The sequence below is a fragment of the Macaca thibetana genome, chromosome 5, assembly GCF_024542745.1.
Source record: "Macaca thibetana thibetana isolate TM-01 chromosome 5, ASM2454274v1, whole genome shotgun sequence".
Lineage (NCBI taxonomy): Eukaryota > Metazoa > Chordata > Mammalia > Primates > Cercopithecidae > Macaca > Macaca thibetana.
The window spans coordinates 49,170,013-49,190,490 of NC_065582.1; the positions used below are offsets into that span (position 1 = coordinate 49,170,013).

Below are 20,478 nucleotides of genomic sequence, written 5' to 3' on the forward strand. Positions count from 1 at the left end.
CACAGGACACTGACATCCAATCAGGATTGAGGTCGCTGTGGGCGGGACCTGGAAGAGCGACAGCCAATGACAGTAAAGAAGGAAGCTGCGCCGCCCTGGTGAAGTGGCTCATCGTGTCTCTTAGGAAACCTTGAGAATTGGAGTGAGAATCCCAGTGTGGAAAATCAGGAGAGAGGTTGGTATGAGCGACAGAGAAGTCATTCAAGTTCAAGAAAAGAGCGTTTGCGAACCGAGCAGAGAAAGTCAATGCGACACCGTGGTTCCTCAATTCTAAAAGCAGACTTTTTCATATTTTTCTTATTTCCGAAATCGGAAAGCTTATAGTTGCGCTAGTGGAATGTTCCTCTCCTCACGCCCCTCCTCCCAAACTATTATTAAATCTGTAGTGCGTGGCAACTTAATATTTTAGAATTGAGAAAATACCCTAGTGGTACTGAGGCGTAGCATTTTTGCTCACCTTACCCCGTTGGAGCCTCACAGCAACCCACAGAAAGGAACTGAAGCCTGAGCGTGAATAGGTTTCTTGCTCAAGGTCACACATACGGTATCAAGTGTAGAGTGTTCTTCGTGACACTGCTCATCGTAATCTAGCACTTGACACAAAGAGGCATCCTGCTTTAATATTCGTTGAGTACAAAGCAGACATCCACAGCAATGCATTATTTTGGCTTTGGCACAGTCTCCTGAACTGTAGAGACAAGCCTTATGTCTCCCTGTTTCTTGACTTTTTACTTCTGGCACAGTTTGCTGACACATCGCCTTAATCATTTTAAGAGCTATATAAAGAGATCTTCCATTCACTGTTTTGAGAACTGTACATTTGGCTGAGATTACAATACTCAATTTGAGGACATTTACTAGAATGCAGTGTAGGAGCTAAATAAATGAAAAAACTCCAACATAAATCTAATAGGAGTGCCAAAAAAGAGACACTAGAGAGAATGGATGCAGGCAGTATTCAAAGAGTAATAACTAAGAACTTTCCAAGATTGTGGATTATTTGAATTTTCAGTTTCAAGAAATACTTATTCTTGAGCAGGATTGATATAAAGAATTCTCTGCAATGGTGAAATTGCAGGACACCAAAGATCAAGAGAAACTATTAAAGCAACTTTTTGCTAGAATAATATTTTTAAATGTTTTTAATTGTAGTGAAATATACATAGAATAAAATTTACCATCTTAACCATTTGTAACTTAGTAGTATCAGATACATTCCACATCGATATTCAACCAATCTCCAGAACCAATCTCTCTTTTTATCTTGCCAAACTAAAACTCTATACCTATTAAACAGCAACTCTCCATTTCCTACTCCCCTCATCCTCTGGCAGTAATCATCTTACTTTCTGTTGATCAGTTTGACTACTCTAGGTACCTCACGTGAGTGGAATGATACAGAATTTGCCCTTTTGTGACTGGCTTATTTCATTTAGCATAATGCCTCAGGGTTCATCCATATTATAGTATATTGCAGAACTTCCTTTTTTAAGGCTGAATAGTTCTATATATCATTTATTATGTGTATTATACCACATTTTGTTTATTCATCTATCAGTGGACACTTAGGTTGCTTCCTCCTTTTGGCTATTGTGAATAATACTGCTGTGGACATGGGTGTGCAAATGTCTCTTTGAGACCCTCTTTTCAGTTCTTTTGGATATACACCTAGAAGTGTGCATTAATTTGTGCTGAATCATATGGTAATTCTATTTTAAAGCAACTTTTTAAAAACTGGTATTGATCTAAGAATAGACAAAAAGAAAATTAGAAAAAACAAAAAGGATACCTGGAATTTGGTATATAATAAACATGTCTGGTGAGGAATAACTGTTTCTAAGGTTGTGGGAAAAAACTATTATTCATTACTTGGGAATGTAAATTAGTACAGTAACTGTTCATAGGATATAGAAGACACAAATTTTATTGGTTCTAGTTAAATTGGCTATTTATATAAAAATAAGAAATTCGATCCTGATACAACAGAAATAAAACTAAATTCCAAATGAAATAATGACCCAAAATGTGAGAAACAAAACTCTAAACTTTTAGAAGAAAAGCATATGTCTTTATGATATCACCATAGGGAAGAAACAGCATGATTCATTAAGGAAAGATGTAAAATATTATTTTAAAATTTAGAAGTTTTACAAACAGAAGAGAAGCCATCTCTAATCAAGTTAAAAACAAGCCACAGGTTGGCAGAATATAGTAAAACTCTGAAAATATAAAGAATTCAGACACATCAATAAGAAAAAGACAACTCAAGATAAATATATTCAAATAACATAAGTAGGCCACTTACAGAAGAGGAAAACTCAATGGCCAGAAAGATTTTTTAAAAAATGTTTACCTTCACTAATAATTAGGTAAAATAACGTTAAAACAATTAGATAAAGGGGCATATTCATCAAGAAGACGCAAAATCCTAACCACAGTGCTAAAAAATAGCAATGAATCAAAAATTAATTGAATTCAAACAGTTCATTACTTCCTACTCTGCAATTTGTAAAACAAGTATACAGAAAATCTAAGTATACAGAACTCAGGTCCCAAACTTTTCAGTATATTAGAATCACCTGGGAATCTTTTAATTATTCTAGTGAACAGACCACACCTCAAAATAAATTACAATCTTAAGGAGTGAGATACAGGCATTAGTGTTTTTGAAAGCTAAGAAGCTGATTTTGAAAAAAGGCTGGCAAATTTCTGAACTATTGATATAGAAGACCTGAACAATCCTATCAGCCAACTTGACCTAATGGACGTTTGTAGAACATTCCACCCAATAACTGAAGAACACACTTTCTTTAATAGACTCCACTGTGTATCATCAAACAAATGTCAGCAAATTTAAAATAATTGAAATAATAAAAATTATTGTCTCTACCCAGAAAGGAATTAAGCTAGAAATCAGTAACAGAAAGATATTTGTAAATCCCCAAATAGTTAGAAATCTAACTATGTACTTCTAAACAAACCATGGGTCACAGGGGAAGTCACACACAAAAAAATTAGAAAGTAATTTTAAACTAAAATGTAAACATATCAAAAGTTGTGGGATGCAGCTAAATAGTGCTTAGAGGGATTTTTTTTTTTTTTTACCATTAAATGCTTATATGAGAAAAAAAGATTCCAAATCCAGAATCTAAGCATTCATTTTAAGATATTAGGAAAAGAAAAATAAATTAAACTCAAAGCAAGCACATAGGAGAAAATAATATAGAGCAAAAAATCAATCCTATTGAAAATCATAAAACAATAGAAAAAATAGTAAAACCAAAAGGCGGTTCTTTTAAAGGAATAATAAATGTTAAAACTGTAGGCAGACTTATCCAGGAAAAAAAAAGGAGAGGGGCACCACAAATAACCAATATCAAGAATAAAAGCAGGGACATATTATAGATACTGAAGCTATTAAAAGGAATATTATGAAAAATCTTATGGCAATAAATTTGATAATTTAGGTTTTCACAGTGGTACCGAGGTAATTCCATGGGAATAGATAGATTATTATTTTCAACAAGTGTTGCTGGAACGAGTTGATATCAATATGCAGGAAAAATGAATATCAAGCTCTACCTCACAGCATACACAGAAATGTTAATTCAAAATAGACCAGAGTCGAAAACATTAAAGCCAAAATTATAAATCTTCTGGAAGAAGACAGAGAAGAAAACCTTCATCCCCTTGGTGTTGGCCAAATTTTTTGAGATGGGTCACAAAAAACAATATAAAAAAAATTTAAATAATTGAACTTCATAAAAGTTGAGGTTTTCTGCTCTCTGTAAGACATCATAATGAAAATGAAAAGCTAACTCACAGGCTTGAGAAAAACAATAGTCACAATACGTTAACAAATGACTTGAATTCAGAATATCTAAGAGCTATTTCAATCAATAATAGGAAAACATTCCAAAAATACAGAAATACTAGCCAGCAATTAGAAAGGAATAAATTTCTGAGATATACATAAGAACAAACTTGTTGGTAATAAGTGAATCTAAAATATTTATGTTGAATGAAAATAACCAGATACAAAAAGTACAGACTTTATTGTTTTCTTAATGTAAAGTTCTGGAGCAGATAAACCTTATCAGTTGTGACAGAAATCAGATCAGTGATTGCCTGGGGTGGAAGTTGAGAGGAGGGCTGACTCAAAGGAGCATGATGGGACTGTTTGGGGCAATGGAAATGTCCTATAATATCTTGACTGATTGGTGTGGTGATTACACAGTGTATGTGAATGTCAAAAGTCGTCTTCCATAACTTAAAATGTGTGCATTTGATAGTAATTTTTCCTCAATAAAATTGATCATTTTTAAAAAATGAGAAGACTAGTGTATTAGGGTTCTCTAGAGAGACAGAACTAATAGGATATATATATATATATATTTGTAGAATATATATATTTGTAGAATATATATATCCTATTAGTCATATATATATATTTTATATATATGTGTGTGTAAAGGGGAATTTATTAAGTAGTATTAACTCATACAATCACAAGTCCCACAATAGGCTGTCTGCAAGCTGAGGTGAAAGGAAGCCAGTCCAAGTCCCAAAAACTGAAGAACCTGGAGTCCAATGTTCGAGGACAGGAAGCATCCAACATGGGAGAAAGATGTAGGCTGGGAGGCTAAGCCAATCTAGCCTTTTCACGTTTTTCTGCCTGCTTTATATCCTGGCCACACTGGCAGCTGATTAGATGGTGCCCACCAAGATTAAGAGTGGATCTGCCTTTCCCAGCCCACTGACTCAAATGTTAATCTCCTTTGGCAACACCCTCACAGACACACCCAGGATCAGTGCTTTACATTCTTCAATCCAATCAAGTTGACACTCAGTATAACCGGCAAGAACTAGCCATGATTTTTTCAGAGTCTACAATGCCCTAGGTATGCTACATGTGTTGTTTTATACTTAGTCCTCAAACCATCCAGTCAGCTATGTATTATCGATTCCATTTTACAGGGAGGAAATAAAGGATCAAAGACAGTCTTGTCCAATATCATAAAGCTAGTGAATATAGTCTGAATTCAAACCTATCTTTTTATTTGTAAAATGAGTATCATAATACCTGCTTTACTGAACTGTTACTAGGATTGCTAGAATTAAATAAAAATAAATAACTGCAAAGACTCCAAATTGAAATTACTTTAGAACCACCACCCAAAGAAGGTGGGTTGGAACTTGGAGCCTCAACCTAACCAACTCATGTTTCTACTAAATTAAAAATATCAACATTCTCCATAGGATTTAAACAGGACCCAGGGACTTATAACATAATAGTCAGAATATTCAGGATCTAATTCACAATTATTCTGCTTATGAAAAACCATGCAAATCTCAATTCCCGTGAGAGTAACAACAAATACCAACAGTGAGATAACACAAATGTTAAAATTATCTGCAAATGATTTTAAGCAGCTATTACAAAAATACCTGTGTAAGCAATCATGAAAAATCCCAAGATAGAAATGATAATTGAAAGTATGAATAACATAAATAGAAGATATAAATAAAAACCAAATGGAAATTTTTAAACTGAAAAATAATATAATTATTTAATTACATTTTTAAATTTTAATGAAATTTAAAACTGTCTGCAAAGAATCAGTGGCAGGATGGAGATGAAAGAGGATTTAGTGAATTTGATAATTTCAGTAGAAATTATCCAATCTGAACAACAGAGAGAAAAATTATTGAAACAAAAAATGAACAAAACCTCAGGAATCTGAGGGCCAAAAAAGATCTAACATTTGAGTCATCAGAGTCCCAGAAAGAAAGGAAAAATAGTATTGTACTGAAAAATGTTTGAAGAAATAAACGTTTTCCAAGTATGGCAAAAGACAATCTCATAGGGAAAAAGTTTCATTAAGAAAATGTATTAAAAGGCCCTAGGGGGAGGGGTATAGTTAAAAAGATTACTAGAAACAGTTATCTAGACTCTGAGCATCAATGTTACTAACATCACAAAGAGAGACAGATATCATTTACTTTCTAATGGAAAATGAATATACCATCACCTGTGAAAGTCTGATTAAAAAAAATTGAAGCCTGACTTGATCAAGCCCATAAATTATCAATTTAACAGGAAATACAGAGAACTGATAAATATGTCAAATCTACCACCTGCATAAAATTATCAAAATCCAGCTATGAGGCTGGGTGCGGTGGCTCACGCCTCTAATCTCACCACTTTGAGAGGCCGAGGTGGGGGGATCACCTCAGGTCAGGTGACCAGCCTGGCCAACATGGCAAAAACCCATCTCTACTAAAAATACAAAAATTAGCTGGGTGTGGTGGTGGGCACCTGTAATCCCAGCTACTTGGGAGGTTGAGGCAAGAGAATCACTTGAATCCAGGAGATGGAGGGTGCAGTGAGCCAAGATCATGCCACTGTACTCCAGCCTGGTGACAGAGTGAGACTCCATCTCAAAAAAAAAAAAAAAAAAAAAAATTCCAGCTATGCAAAACACTACAGGACACAGATTTTAAAAACAAAACAAACAAAACCCTTTTCTTTACCAAATAAATTGCACTTCCCTATAAATATATACACCTAGTATGTACCACAAAAATTTTTTTTTAAATGAAAAAATAAATTGCACTGGGGGAAAAGAAGTGAAAAGGAAACTTGTAGATTAAAGACATTTAAAATATGTAAACCAAAAATAAAATTATAAGCACCCCCCCAAATATCTGAATGGACCCCTCAACCAAGGGCATTCCAAAGTTAACCTGAAATGCTAGTTCAGGCCATGATATGAAGGGGTTCAGACATGCCTCATTATACCCTTCTCCCTTTTAGAATTCAGGAAAAGTCGACCAGCATTAACATCAACAGAGACCTGAAGTCTGATAAGAAACATTTACAATTGGCCGGGCATGGTGGCTCAAGCCTGTAATCCCAGCACTTTGGGAGGCTGAGGCGAGTGGATCACAAGGTCAGGAGATCGAGATCATCCTGGCTAACACGGTGAAACTCCGTCTCTACTAAAAATACAAAAAAATAGCTGGGCGTGGTGGCTGGCGCCTTTAGTCCCAGCTACTCAGGAGGCTGAGGCAGGAGAATGGCGTGAACCTGGGAGGCAGAGCTTGCAGTGAACCAAGACCAGCCTGGGCTACAGAGCAAGACTCCGTCTCAAAAAAAAAAAAAAAAAGGAAACATTTACAATCTATTCTCTCTGCAGCCTGCTACCTAGAGGCTTATCTGCATGATAAAACTTTGGTCTTCATAATCGTTTATCATTTTAGCCCATACATTCCTTTCTATTGATTCCAGGTCTTTAGATAATAACTTAACTCTTTCAACCAATAGCCAATCAGAAAATTTTTAAATCTACCTATAAGCTGGCAGTCTCCACTTTGCATTGTCCTGCCTTTCCAGATGGAACCAATGTACATCTAATGTGTATTGACTGATGTATTATGTCTTCCTCAAAAGTAAAAAAGCAAGCTGTACCCCGATCACCTTGGGAACATATTATCAGGACCTCCTAAGGCTGTGTTATGGGCACATCCTTAACCTTGGTGAAATAAACTTTCTAAATTGATTGAGACCTGTCTCAGATACTTTTGGTTCACAAATACGTATTTTAAAAATAGACAGAAAAACCTATGGTTTATTTTGGATGCACCTTTGGATGATAAAACTATTTTTAAAATGCAAAAAAATGATTGCCATAAGATAGGATATAGTTATTTTAGAGTGTTTACCTTTTTCAAATTCCAGAACCAAATTATGTTTGCTAATTTAAACTTTAAAATAAGTCTTTAGAAACTCTATCTAAAAAAGATAACATACAAAAAGATAACTATTAGAGAGTAATATATCTTTCACAAGATGTTCAAATTTGATAAAACAGTGTTGCTGATCATTAAGATGTACCTTAAATGATTAGGGGGAAAAAACCCACCTTGAAATGACCAAAAGATGCCTAAAAGAATAGTACATGTAAGTGGGTATAAAAAAAAAGTTGAAATTTTGACAAACTGATCATGAAATAAACATTCATTAAACTACATATTTATTTTATTAAACTACATATTTATTTTATACAGGTTCTACATTTGTATTATATTTTTCAATAAAAATGGTTTTAAAAATTACTTGGCCATAAAAAAATTCCCTCTTCTGGGTCGGGCGTGGTGGCTCACGCCTTTAATCCCAGCACTTTGGTGGGCGGATCACCTGAGGTCAGGAGTTCAAGACCAGCCTGACTAACATGGTGGAACCCCATCTCTACTAAAAAATACAAAATTAGCCGGAAGTGGTGGTGCATGCCTGTAATCCCTTGGAAGGGATTACAGAAAAGGCTCAGGTAGGGGAACCGTGAATTATGTATTCATCTTGCGCTCAGCAAATCGGCACTTTACATAAGATAGGGTGAACATGGAGTAGTTACCTATGGAGATATTTAACCTTTTGTCTGTAGCTATCTGCTTAGGAACAGAAGGAAAGGCAGCTCTTGCATGACTCAGCTTTCAGCTTATTTTCAGCTTTCAGACTTGGGACACTGAGGCAGGAGAATTGCTTGAATCCAGGAGGCAGAGGTTGCAGCGAGCCGAGATGGCGCCATTGCACTCCAGCCCGGGCAACAAAAGCGAAACTCCGTTTCAAAAAAAAAAAAATCCCTCTTCTGAATATGGAAAGGCTATAAGTAGAAATAGAAACCACTGAAATTGCATAGAAATATTTAATTATAAGGTGAACATTCATGTGACCTGAACTATGTGAATATTGATAATACAGTTCATCTAAACAAAGGCACAAAATTAAAATTTTTTCATAGAGAATGGGGGAAGTCCTAATTGAAAACTGTACAAGGCAACGTATTATGTGGGGGAAGAAATGATAAATAATGAAACAGAGAACTTCCAAGATCTTTTTGATGTTCCAGTCTGGCGCACACTCATTGTGCACATACAAGCTGCTATTTTATCTTAAGTAATTAGAGGCTTCTAAACATACTGTGGATATTTTAAGGTGAAATATGCTAAATGGAAGCATTTTTTATAACTTTCAAGTATAACCAGGTGTGTTCTCTGATGCTTTAAGCTCATTAATTTGCAAAACATGTTTCATTTCATTCCTAAATAAGAACTCACATTTTCTTTTTTACTCATTTTTTTCACTTGAAAGGTTATTGAATTCATTGGAGAATGCTGTTCTGAATTTGGTGAGTAAAGAATATAACCTATTTGTTAAAACTTGATTTCAAAACTAGACGTAACTGTATACTACAGACTAGTATACTATACTCAACAGTATACCATATAGCTATTTGGTAAATTAAGGTGTTCATGTATACTTTTCTCAAGATTATAATTTCTGATAATAACCAAGAGTAAACAAATTTGATCAGTCATTTTCATTTATTTGTTCAATAGGCAGAGGAAATGTAAGAAATTACCCATGTACTTTTAGAGTTTCTCAAGCAAGAATTGCAAAGGATTTCAAGGTCCTTATGGAATCAACCTTTGGACTTTAACATGAAAACAGAAATAGTTAGGAATGATTCTGTGCAGTTTCGGTGCTGTGAAAGGAGAATAAAAACTCAAGACTCCAATTCACTCTGCCAGAAGGAAAAAAAATAAGCTGAAAGCTGAGTCATGCAAGAAGCTGCCTTTCCTTCTGTTTTTAAGCAGATAGCTACGTATAAAAGGTTAAATATCTCTATAGGTAGCTACTCTATGTTCACCCTATCTCATGTAAAGTGCTGATTTGCTGCGCACAAGATGAATACGTCATTCACCATTCCCCTACCTGCGCCTTTTCTCCAGTGACATGTAGATTACTATACCCTCGCTCTTCCCTCTCTAGCCCACTTTTCCCCTTTAAATACTGAAGCTCTCAAAGTCATCCTTGGATAAAGGAACAGACCACAGCCTGTTTCTCTGATTCTGTGTTCTTTTCTTCCACGTGTGTCCTTAACCTTGGCAAAATCAACTTCTAGATTGATTGAGACCTATCTCAGATACTTTTTGGTTTACAGTCCTTATTTTTCTCTAGATAATATTTTCAATTAGCATTTCCCCCAGAATTGGTATTTATACCTCTGGTTGTACAAGATGAATTTTTAAAAATAGTTACATATTTATTTTATTATAATATGAATAATACAACTAATTCTCAATTCACAGATGTTAACATGTTGCTTAGAATAAAGCTAGGTTCAAAACTGATTTTAATTAAATGGTTAATTTAACGTGGCAAAAATCATGATGTTGGTATGCAAATGACTGGTTCAGAAAACTCTGATCTACCAACAATGTGACAAACATTGGTTTGAAGAAGAAGAAACCTGGGTTCTTGCTCTGGCTCAGCCTAGATTCAATTCATTCCATTCTTTACTCATTTAAAAGTTTAGTTTTGTGTCTATCGTGAGCTAGATATTATGCAGCATTCAAATATTTGAAATTAACCATCAGACTGCGGGGAGTTAGTCACTTTCCTGTCCACCCCTGTTTCCTCAAGTGAGGGCTTGGAAGAGAGTTCATTTAGCTTCTTAACATGGTGTAAAATAACATTAAGAACTTTATCAAACAACACTACCAGTGAGTTAGAGTGAATGGTTCCCCAGATTTAAGAGTCAATCTTTGCTGGTAAGATTGTGTCTGACCATCCAGCTTTTGGCACTCTGCCTGTCACAGGTTCTCAAAGTGTATTTCCTGAGTGAGTTGTCATTGAGCCACCTCATTCCAGCATTTGTGATTTTGTGATTCTGTGATTCTCTAAACACGAATCTATATTTTCAGTCATGTCAGCTGGGTACATGTTCACTAAAATTTTATAAAAATAATCTGGCTTTAGGCTGGGCACGGTGGCTTACGCCTGTAATCTTTGGGAGGCCGAGGCGGGTGGATCATGAGGTCAGGAGATCAAGACCATACTGGCCAACATGGTGAAACCCTGTCTCTACTAAAAATACAAAACTTTGCAAGGCATGGCAGTGCGCACCTGTAGTCCCAGTTACTTGGGAGGCTGAGGCAGGAGAACTGCTTGAACCCAGTAGGTGGAGGCTGCAGTTAGCCGAGATCACGCCACTGCACTCCAGCCTGGGCAACACAGCAAGACTGCATCTCAAAAAAAAAAAAAAAAAAAAAATCTGGCTTTAAAATCAGGATTAATCATATGTGTCTGGAATGATAAAGGAGATTCTGTTTTTAACAAGCATAAAGTAATTCTCTGAAGAGCATAGAAGTCAGGGTTACAGTGATAACTAATACTTTTATTTATTTATTTATTTATGAGAAAGGGTCTTACTCTTTCACCCAGGCTGGTGTGCAGGGTCTTGCTCTGTCACCCAGGCTGGAGTGCAGTGGTGCGATCTCGGCTCACTGCAACCTGCACCTCCCGGGTTCAAGTGATTCTCCTCCTCAGCCTCCCGAGCAGCTGGGATTACAGGTGCCTGCCACAACAACCAGGTAATTTTTGTATTTTTAGTAGAGATGAGGTTTCACTATGTTGGTCAGGCTGGTCTCGAACTCCTGACCTCAAGTGATCCACCCACCTGGGCCTCCCAAAGTGCTGAGATTACATGCGTGAGCCACCATGCCTGGTCGATAACTAATATTTTATAAAAGAATGCAACTGGCCTTCTTCCTTCTTGCCAAACGCCACCAACATGGTGTTCAGGCACTTCGTGGAGGTTGGTCATGTGCACTACATCTCCTCTGGACCTCGTGCAGGAAAATTGGTCGCAACTGTAGATGTTATTGATCAGAACAGGGCTTTGATTGATGCACCTTGCACTCAAGTGAGGAGACAGACCATGCCTTTCTTTTTTTTTTTTTTTTTTTTTGAGACAGAGTCTGGCTCTGTCTCCCAGGCTAGAGGGCAGTGGCGCAATCTCGGCTCACTGCAGGCTCTGCCTCCTGGGTTCACACCATTCTCCAGCCTCAGCCTCCCAAGTAGCTGGGACTACAGGCACCCACCACCATGCCAAGCTAATTATTATTATTTTTTCTTTTTTTGGTATTTTTTGTAGAGTCAAGGTTTCACGGTGTTAACCAGGATGGTCTCGATCTCCTGACCTCATGGTCTGCCCTCCTCAGCCTCCCAAAGTGCTGGGATTACAGGCGTGAGCCACCGCGCCCAGCCAGACCATGCCTCTCAAGTGCATGCAGCTCACTGATTCCAACCTCAGGTTTCCACACAGTGCCCACCAGAAGTATGTCCGACAAGCCTGGCAGAAAGCAAATATCAATACAAAATGGACAGTCACACAATGCGGCCAAGAAGATTGAAGCCGGAGAAAGGAAAGCCAAGATGACAGATTTTGATCATTTTAAAGTTGTAAAGGCAATGAGGAACAGAATAATCAAGAATGAAGTTAAGAAGCTTCAAAAGACAACTCTCCGAAGGCTTCTCCCAAAAAAGCACCTGCTGTGAAGGGTGCTACTGCTGCTGCAGCTGCTGCTAAAGTTCTAGCAAAAAGATAACCGCTGCGGGCAAGAAATCTCCAGCTCAGAAGTTTCCCGCCAAGAAAGCCACAGGCCAGAAGGCAGCGCTGCCTCCAAAAGCTTAGAAGGGTCAGAAAGCTCCAGCCCAGAAAGCACCTGCTCCAAAAGCATTTGGCAAGAAAGAGGTGATTAGAAAAGTAATAAAAGTTCTATTTGGGAAAAAAAAAAAAAAAAGAAAGAAAGGAAAGGAGGCACCCGAGTTATAAGCAAGGCTCTAAAATGCTAGACTGCTTATGGATTTTAAAAATTGCATTATACAAACATGAACCTTATAGTTTTGTTTCCCTGGTAACCATTTATGATAAAAATAATCAACTTGATAGAGTTCCTCTGTCAGCTTTTGTCAAGATCTGGGATGTTATCCTACAGCTGACCCTTGAATAATGTGGGGCTTAGGAGGTGCCAATACCCTGTGCAATGGAAAATCCATGTATAACTTTTGACTTCTCCAAAGTGTAATTGCTAATAACCTATGTTGACTGGAAGCATTACCAATAACATAAACAGTCAGTTAACACATATTTTGTATGTGTATTGTATTCTTACAATAAAGTAAGCTAGAGAAAAGAAAATGTTATTAAGAAAGTAATAAGGAAGAGAAAATACATTTACTTTTCATTACGTGGAACTGGGTCATCATAAAAATCTTCATCTTGTTCATCTTCATATTGAACAGGTTGAGGAAAAGGAGGAAGAGAAGGGGTTCGTCTTCCTGACACAGGGGCAACAGAGACAGAAGAGATGGAGGAGGGAAAGGGAGGAAGGAGAGTCAGGACACTCAGTGAAACTTTATGAAAATACATTGTAATTTCTGTCTGACTTTTTGCTTCTTTTCATTTCTCTTAGAATGTTTCTATATGGTAACACCTTTCTTTCACTGCTTTAGTTTCAGTGCCTGTGTCAAAGAAGTTTCAGTGCCTGCATCATAGAAGGGTCCATGTCATTCTTTTTGTCCAAGAAGTCAAAAGCAGTCTTGAATAATTGGAACCCCTCTGCCAGATTGTCTAACGTCAATTTGTTTTCTGGCACTGCCTTTTCTATGTCTTCTTTCTCATCAAGTGGCACTGGTTTGGAAGCACCAATCTCCACCACATCTTCTTCTGTTAATTCCTCTGGTGTAGTGTATATTAACTGTTACATTTCTCCAAGATCCAGATCTTGAAACCCTTCACTTTTCACTTTTTTTTTTTTTTTTTTTTTTTTTTTTTTTTTTTTGCCATAGCCATAATATCGTTCATGATTTCTTTGATTGGCTCTGTGGTAAATCCTGTGAAGTCATGCACAATATCTGGATAGTTTTCTCCAGCATGAATTTATTATTTCAATCTTGATGACCTCCACACCTTTCTTTTTATAACAACGATGACACCTTCAATGGTGTTATCATTCCAGACTGTCATGATACTCTATCAGAGTTCTCTTCCATGGCATTGACAATCATTTCCATTGAGTACCTTGTGTAATAAGGCTTAAAGATTCTTAGGAGCCAAGGATCTAGAAACTGAATTAAAGACATTGTTTTTGGGGGCAAGTAGACCACATTGACAGCTTCAGTGTTGAATTCATGGGGTTCTGGGTGGCCAGAGGCACTGTCCAATATCAGAAAAAAATTTAAAGGTAGTCCCTATGGGCAAGGTAATTCCTGACTTCAGGGACAAAGCACTGATGTATCCAGTCCAGAAAAAGGGTTCTCATTGTCTGGGCCTTCTTGTTGTACAACTATAAGACTGGCAGCTGATGTTCTTCTTTTCCTTTCAAGGCTCAGGGATGAGCAGCTTTATCGATAAGGGCAGTCCTGATCATACCCCCCCCCCCTGCATTTGCACAAAACAGTAGAGGTAGCCTATCCCCTCCTGCCTTAAATCCTGGTGCTATCTTGTGTTCCTTACTAAGAAACGTCCTTTGTGGATTCTTTTTTCCAGAACAGGGCACTTTGATCTGCATTAGAAACCTGTTCAGACAGATATTCTGTCTCCTCAATGATTTTCTTAATGGCATCTGGGAACTTGTCTGCTCTCTCTTGGTTGGCAGAAGGTTCTTCTTTCATTATCCTGACATTTTTAAAGCCAAACCTCTTCCTAAAATTATTAAACCATCCTTTGCCGGCATTAAATTCTTCAGGTTTATATCCTTTGCCTTCCTTTTGCTCTAAGTTGTCATATAATGACTTTGCTTTTCCTCAAAGCACATCACAGTTTATAGGTATGCATTTCTTATAGGAATCCTGCATTCCCACAGAAAAACTGCATTTGCAATACTAGACAAAAAGGTATTTTGCAAAAAGTGTAAGTTTTTCATGCTTGCCGGTGTAGCTGCAGCGATAGCTTCATGAATTTCCTTTTCTTTTTTTACAATCATTCTTAAGCTGAATTCATTTATCTTGAAATGATGGGCAACCACAGCTGCAGACTTCAATCTACAATACATATCAAGCAATTCAACTTTTCCTTGTAATATCATGAATTTTCTCTGCTTCTTGGGAGCACTTCCAGCATTCATAGTGGCACTTTGTATGGGTGCCATGGTGTTATTCAAGGTTTACAGTATTGCACTAAACACAATGAAAAACACTAGAGAACCAAAGAAGATTACTTTTTACTGCAATAGGCAATTTACCAGAGAGATGAACTGCTCACACAGAGATGATTAGTGTCCCATGGCATTTTAAGTGGATACTCACAGCACTTAAGCTCACAGCGATAGCAACAGGAAGTGACTGTGAAATTATTACAATAGTACAGTAGGTACTATAGTTAATTTTATGCACTTATGATTTAATACAGCATCTGTACATTTGTTTACATTTCTCTCAACGGCAAATGGTGCCATGTGTGGTCTGTAAGCATGTGCATAAGTTTTGATAAATTTTAACTTTTTATAATTTGTGCTATTTTATGGTAATAAATAATAACACAGACTAGTATCTACATATGTTTATGCATTTGTGACATACCTAATCTTTTAATATATTTCTAAGCTACGAAGTTTGTGAATTTTTCCAAATTGTCACAATCTCCAAAAATTTTTCCATTATATTTACTGAAAAAAATGCATGCAAGTGGACTCATGCAGTTCAAACCCATGTTGTTCAAAGGTCAACTGCACTTGCAAGCTAACGATTGCCTGTTTCATGAATGCTGGTGGAAGACATGAGGTGTCTGGGTCAGAGTTCAAGGACTCTCTTCCTCCCAGCTCATCATGAGCTTCGTGCTGATTTGTTGCTGTTACCTATGTCTCCCAAGTCCCACAGGGATGAGGCAGAGGGCCCCTGTAGATGCCTGCACATGCAATGGGTTATGATATAGGAGAGGAACATTGAGTTTGGGGAATCTCTGGCTTTTATGGCAAGTGTAAGCAAGCTTGTTCTTTAACCAGAGAGGCATTACCTCATCGCTTAAAGTTGCTCTCTGCAAACATACCTGAGTAAAGCCTGGTTGGGGCCTATATTCTTGGTATACCAGCAAGAATATGCAGTGACACTCAGGGCCCATCCCAGTGTGCTTCTCCCAGAAACCTCTAAGTTGAATGATCTTTAGTTCTGTGTCAAACTCCTGTTTTTCTTCCTCCTTCCTTATACAGTATCTTAAGGGAAATACTACAAAATGTCTCAGAAAGTGTTGGTTGGATATCTAAAGTTTAAAAAGGAAGCATCCACACAAGCTGGAGATTAAAGAAGCATCAGTAGAAGTCGGTTACCATTAACAGAAATATTTTTAAAATAAGTCGGGTAGTATTTTTGTAGCTCTCTCCCTAACCTTTCTTTTCCACTATTTGACCAAACTCTACAACGATAAGAAGTAACAGCCAGGCACAGTGGCTCACGCCTGTAATCCCAGCACTTTGGGTGGCTGAGGTGAGCAGATCACTTGAGGTCAGGAGTTCCAGACCAACTTGGCCAATATAGTGAAACCCTGTCTCTACTAAAAATACAAAAATTAGCCAGGCATGGTGGCTCGGCCTGTAGTCCCAGCTACTTGGGAGGCTGAGGCAAGAGAATCGCTTGAACCCAGGAGGTGGAGGTTGCAGTGAGCCAAGATCACACTACTGCACTCCAGCCTGGACAACAGAGCAAGCCTCTGTCACAAAAAGAAGAAGAAGAAGGAGAAGGAGAAGAAGAAACGAGCCTGTCTTCAGCCTGCCTTTAGTTTGTTTTAAAACAATTGCTTAAAATTAATAATTGCCAGTATAGTTAGTAACACTCATCGCAGTGAAGCAAATCATGCCCAGTGTAAAGCAAAAGATATGGCCAGGCTCTCTTTTTCCTTCTCCAGTGAAGGCAGAAAGCTAAAGAAAGCCTTGCTACTAAGGGATACGGGCTGTGGCTGTGTCCTACTCAGAATCAATCTCAGTGTCTGCTCTAAAGGCTGATGACAACTAGTTTAAATCAAGTTCAAGTCCCCTTCAGCCTTAGAAGAAATAGCTCCTCAAGTTATGGAAAGATCCCAAAATTCCTTGCAACTCATTCTTTATTATAGAATTGTGAGCTCTGGAGTTTGCAGATTTTCTTTTTGTACTACATGAAGCACATTATAAGAAAGTATCCTGTAGCTTTCATTTTGGGGGAAAATAGATATAGTCCTCAGAGATATTCTGAATCCATTCTTGTCACTCACAGAAGTTTCTTCACAGGAGATCTCCATGACTCTTTATGTTTCAAGGTATTAATTTCACTTGGAGCATTGTTTCTCCCACCCAAAGAATTTTATGTTAAAATACACTATTTTATTTATTTATTTAGAGACAGGATCTCGCTTTGTCACCCAGGCTGGAGTGCAGCGGCACAATCATGGCTCACTGCAGCCTCAACCTCCTGGGCTCAAGCGATTCTCTTGCCTCAGCCTCTCAAGTAGTTGGGACTACAGGCACAGAACCATGCCCGGCTAATCTTATTTCTTGTAGAGATGAGGTCTCACTATATTGCCCAGGCTGGTCTCAAACTCCTGGGCTCAAGCGATCCTCCCACTTTGGCCTTACAAAATGTTGAGATCACAAGTGTGAGCCACTGTGCTGGCCTAAAATACATTTTAATAGAGTTTTTCCTAACAAGCACCATTGGCCGCAACTGAACTCAGCATTTTAACATTTTCATGTGACGGTCAGTTCTAGATTTGATGTAAAAGGCCCAACGTGTAACTCTTAGCATCACTTTGCAAAACAACAACAACAACAACAAAACCCACTGCCATGCTGCAAGAGATCATTGGCAGAAATGGTGATTACAGTGCTTATCCTACAGGTCTGTCAACAAGATAAAATAAGAAAATCTGAGAGAAGTTGCCTGGCAGGATGTCAGTACTCTTGGCATACCAGCAAAAATATGTAGTGAAACTCGGGCCATCCCAACCTGCTTCTCCCAAAAACCTCTAAATGGAATAATCTTTAGTTCTGTGTCAAATTCCGATTTATCTTCCTCCTTCTTTATACAGTATCTTAAGGGAAATATTACAGAATGTCACAGAAGATGTTGGTTGGATATCTAAAGTTCAAAAAGGAAGAGAACCACTTGAGCTGGAGATTCAAGAAGCATCAGTAGAAGTCAATGGCCATTAATAAAAACATTTTTTATTAAAATATTGAATCTGAATAGAAACCTCCTGTATTTCATTTCTTAAATTCCTTGAGGGTAGCAACTGCATGTTCTGCATCAATGTAGCCCCTGCCAAGCATAGCGCCTGAAGGCAGGTCCACAGACATTGGCTGAATAAACGAGTGCTCTGCTCCCAGTCCGTACTTTCTCTGTGTCATAAAAAAGCTGACATGTCTGTGCCGCATTTGAGGATGACACTGGATTTCCACAGTGCCTTTTCGCCTCAGAGCTCATATTACTTCCTATCAAGTTATTTCCCTGCCCCTCATCGCATCCCAGTGAGAAAGCAGAAAATCCTAGTTCCTTACTGTTTCAGTAGTGGCTCTTCACGCTTACAGAACATTAGGCACACCTGGAACATCACCTAGAGGGACACTGACGTCACCTCATCATAACATACGTCTCTGACAACTGTCAGGAGATATTCCAAGTAAACAAAAAGACACCGTGAATGCCACTTAGGGGTTCTACACAGGGAACTGTTAGTGATAAAAGCCTATTTATTCTCTTTGAGATGGTATACTGGTGACCTCTAGTGGCAAAATTGGTTCAAAATCTGCTTCTATTTCCCACAAAATTTACTTCTTTATTAATTCATACTTTAATTTTATCCTTTATTTAGTAACATTCTCTACTTGTGGAATGTTCTTAATTATGCACAATGATTTGTGTCTGTTCATATCCAAGTAGTACAATTTTAGCATTTCACAGAATCACAGAATTTTTGAGCTGAAAGAGTTCTCAAGGGATCTATCAGTCTTATTTCATTACACGTGGAAAATGAGATCCAGAGGAGTCAAGTGGCTTGCCTGAAGCCTCACCACAGTGGGGCGACAAAAAGTCTTCTGACTCTAGCACACTGCCTGCTAGGTAGTAGGAGCCAAGCAACTAAAGAGAAAATGGGATCTTGTTTAGAGTTCCATGCGGAGGAAAAGTATGGATGCTGTCCTATCCCTCACTATTGTATCCTGGGTGTGTGAGGAGCCTTTAATTCACAGGTCTTCAGAGAGAGTACAAAGCATCTGAAGGACCATCCCTGAGGAGCCTCACCCATATCTGCATGGGCATCTAGATCCCATGTCTCCAGCCTGAGTCTGACGTCATATTGGATGAGACTTCTAATAATCTGTGTCCAGAGGACCAGCTGTGGTGATTTTTTAAGTGGTCACAAATCCTTGACATGCCGTCATAGACATCCTCTCCTACGTTCCTTCCCCTTGAAGCTGAACAGGCTTGGGACTGCTTCCACCCAGAGAGTGTAATGGAAGTGATGCTGTGTGACTTCTAAGGATCAGTCATAAAAAGGACACACAACCTTCCTTGTCGGTCTTAGAACACTTGCTCTAGGGAAAACTAGCCACCAAGAAGAAATACAATTCCCCCCAAACCACTGTACTGGAGAGACCATATGTAGGTGCTTGAAATGACAGCTCCAGCTCAGCTCCCAGCCAGCAGCCAGCTTCCACCGTGGCTGTGTGAGTGAGCCACCTTGGTTACACAGCCTGTCTAACTTCAGATGACTGCAGCCCCCACCTACATCTGACTGCAGCTGCAGGAGAGACCCCTCAGGGAGAACTGCTCAGTTAAGTCCTTCCCGAATCACTGAGTCACAAAATAGTGAGGAAAATAAAATGGTGTCACTCTATAACACTAACTTGTGGGGTAAATTGTTACACAGCAATAACGTACAGAACAAATAGTTTCTTAAAGACATTTCTCTCATTCGGTAACAAACACTGGATGAAAATGCAAAATAACATACACATATTAAATACTGGCGGAATTGCAGTTAATCTGTTCAACTTTCATAAATCAGAGTTCTTGGTCCAAATGAATAGGTATTCTAGGTGACAGAAATGTAAGTTCTTCCTCTTTCTTGAAATGGTGATTCCATTTAATAGAATGGTGATTCAAATGGAATGGTGATTCTATTTTAAGAAGGCTAAGTAAATTTTATGAAGTTTTCCAAAGGGAATTTTCTATTTCAGAATCCTAGCGTTTTTCGACCAGGTTTCCCCAAATGAACCACAGAACACAGAAAAGGATGTGAGTGACCACTTTCTGAATTCTCCCAAGGGTGTTTTATAACCAGTACCTTTCTAGATGCAAGGAAATAATTTAATTCATTGCATACAATGAACACCTTTGGAAGGCTTAGTTCCCTCTCAGAACCCAGGCTGAGAAGGCTGGGAGGCACTATAGGCTAACTCAGCCATGCAGTAGCGTTGTCAACTGGAAACTGAAGTTTAGAGATGTTTGCACAATGTTACCACACCAAACCTGAACCAGGGTTTGATTGCAGGGACTTCAACTCTAGAGCTTGGAAACTTAGTCATTACTCAGTGTTCCTAAGAAAAATACTCCATAAATGGGTAATAAACAAGGGAAATATTTGCCTTAGCAGCAATGTTTATATG

The 20,478-nt window shown here is 38.1% G+C and overlaps 1 protein-coding gene, 1 long non-coding RNA gene and 1 pseudogene across 3 annotated transcripts in view; 2 read left to right on the plus strand and 1 right to left on the minus strand.

The window, feature by feature from the left end:
* The window catches only part of SCOC (short coiled-coil protein), a 44,654-nt gene that overhangs the window by 9,329 nt on the left and 14,847 nt on the right, over nucleotides 1–20,478 (minus strand). The window lies entirely within an intron of this gene.
* On the plus strand, nucleotides 38–18,058 carry LOC126954628 (uncharacterized). Its single transcript, XR_007725666.1, has 3 exons — nucleotides 38–175; nucleotides 9,152–9,188; nucleotides 17,901–18,058. It is a non-coding gene; the product is annotated as an uncharacterized LOC126954628 (long non-coding RNA).
* LOC126954624 (60S ribosomal protein L14-like) lies at nucleotides 11,292–13,031 on the plus strand (annotated as a pseudogene).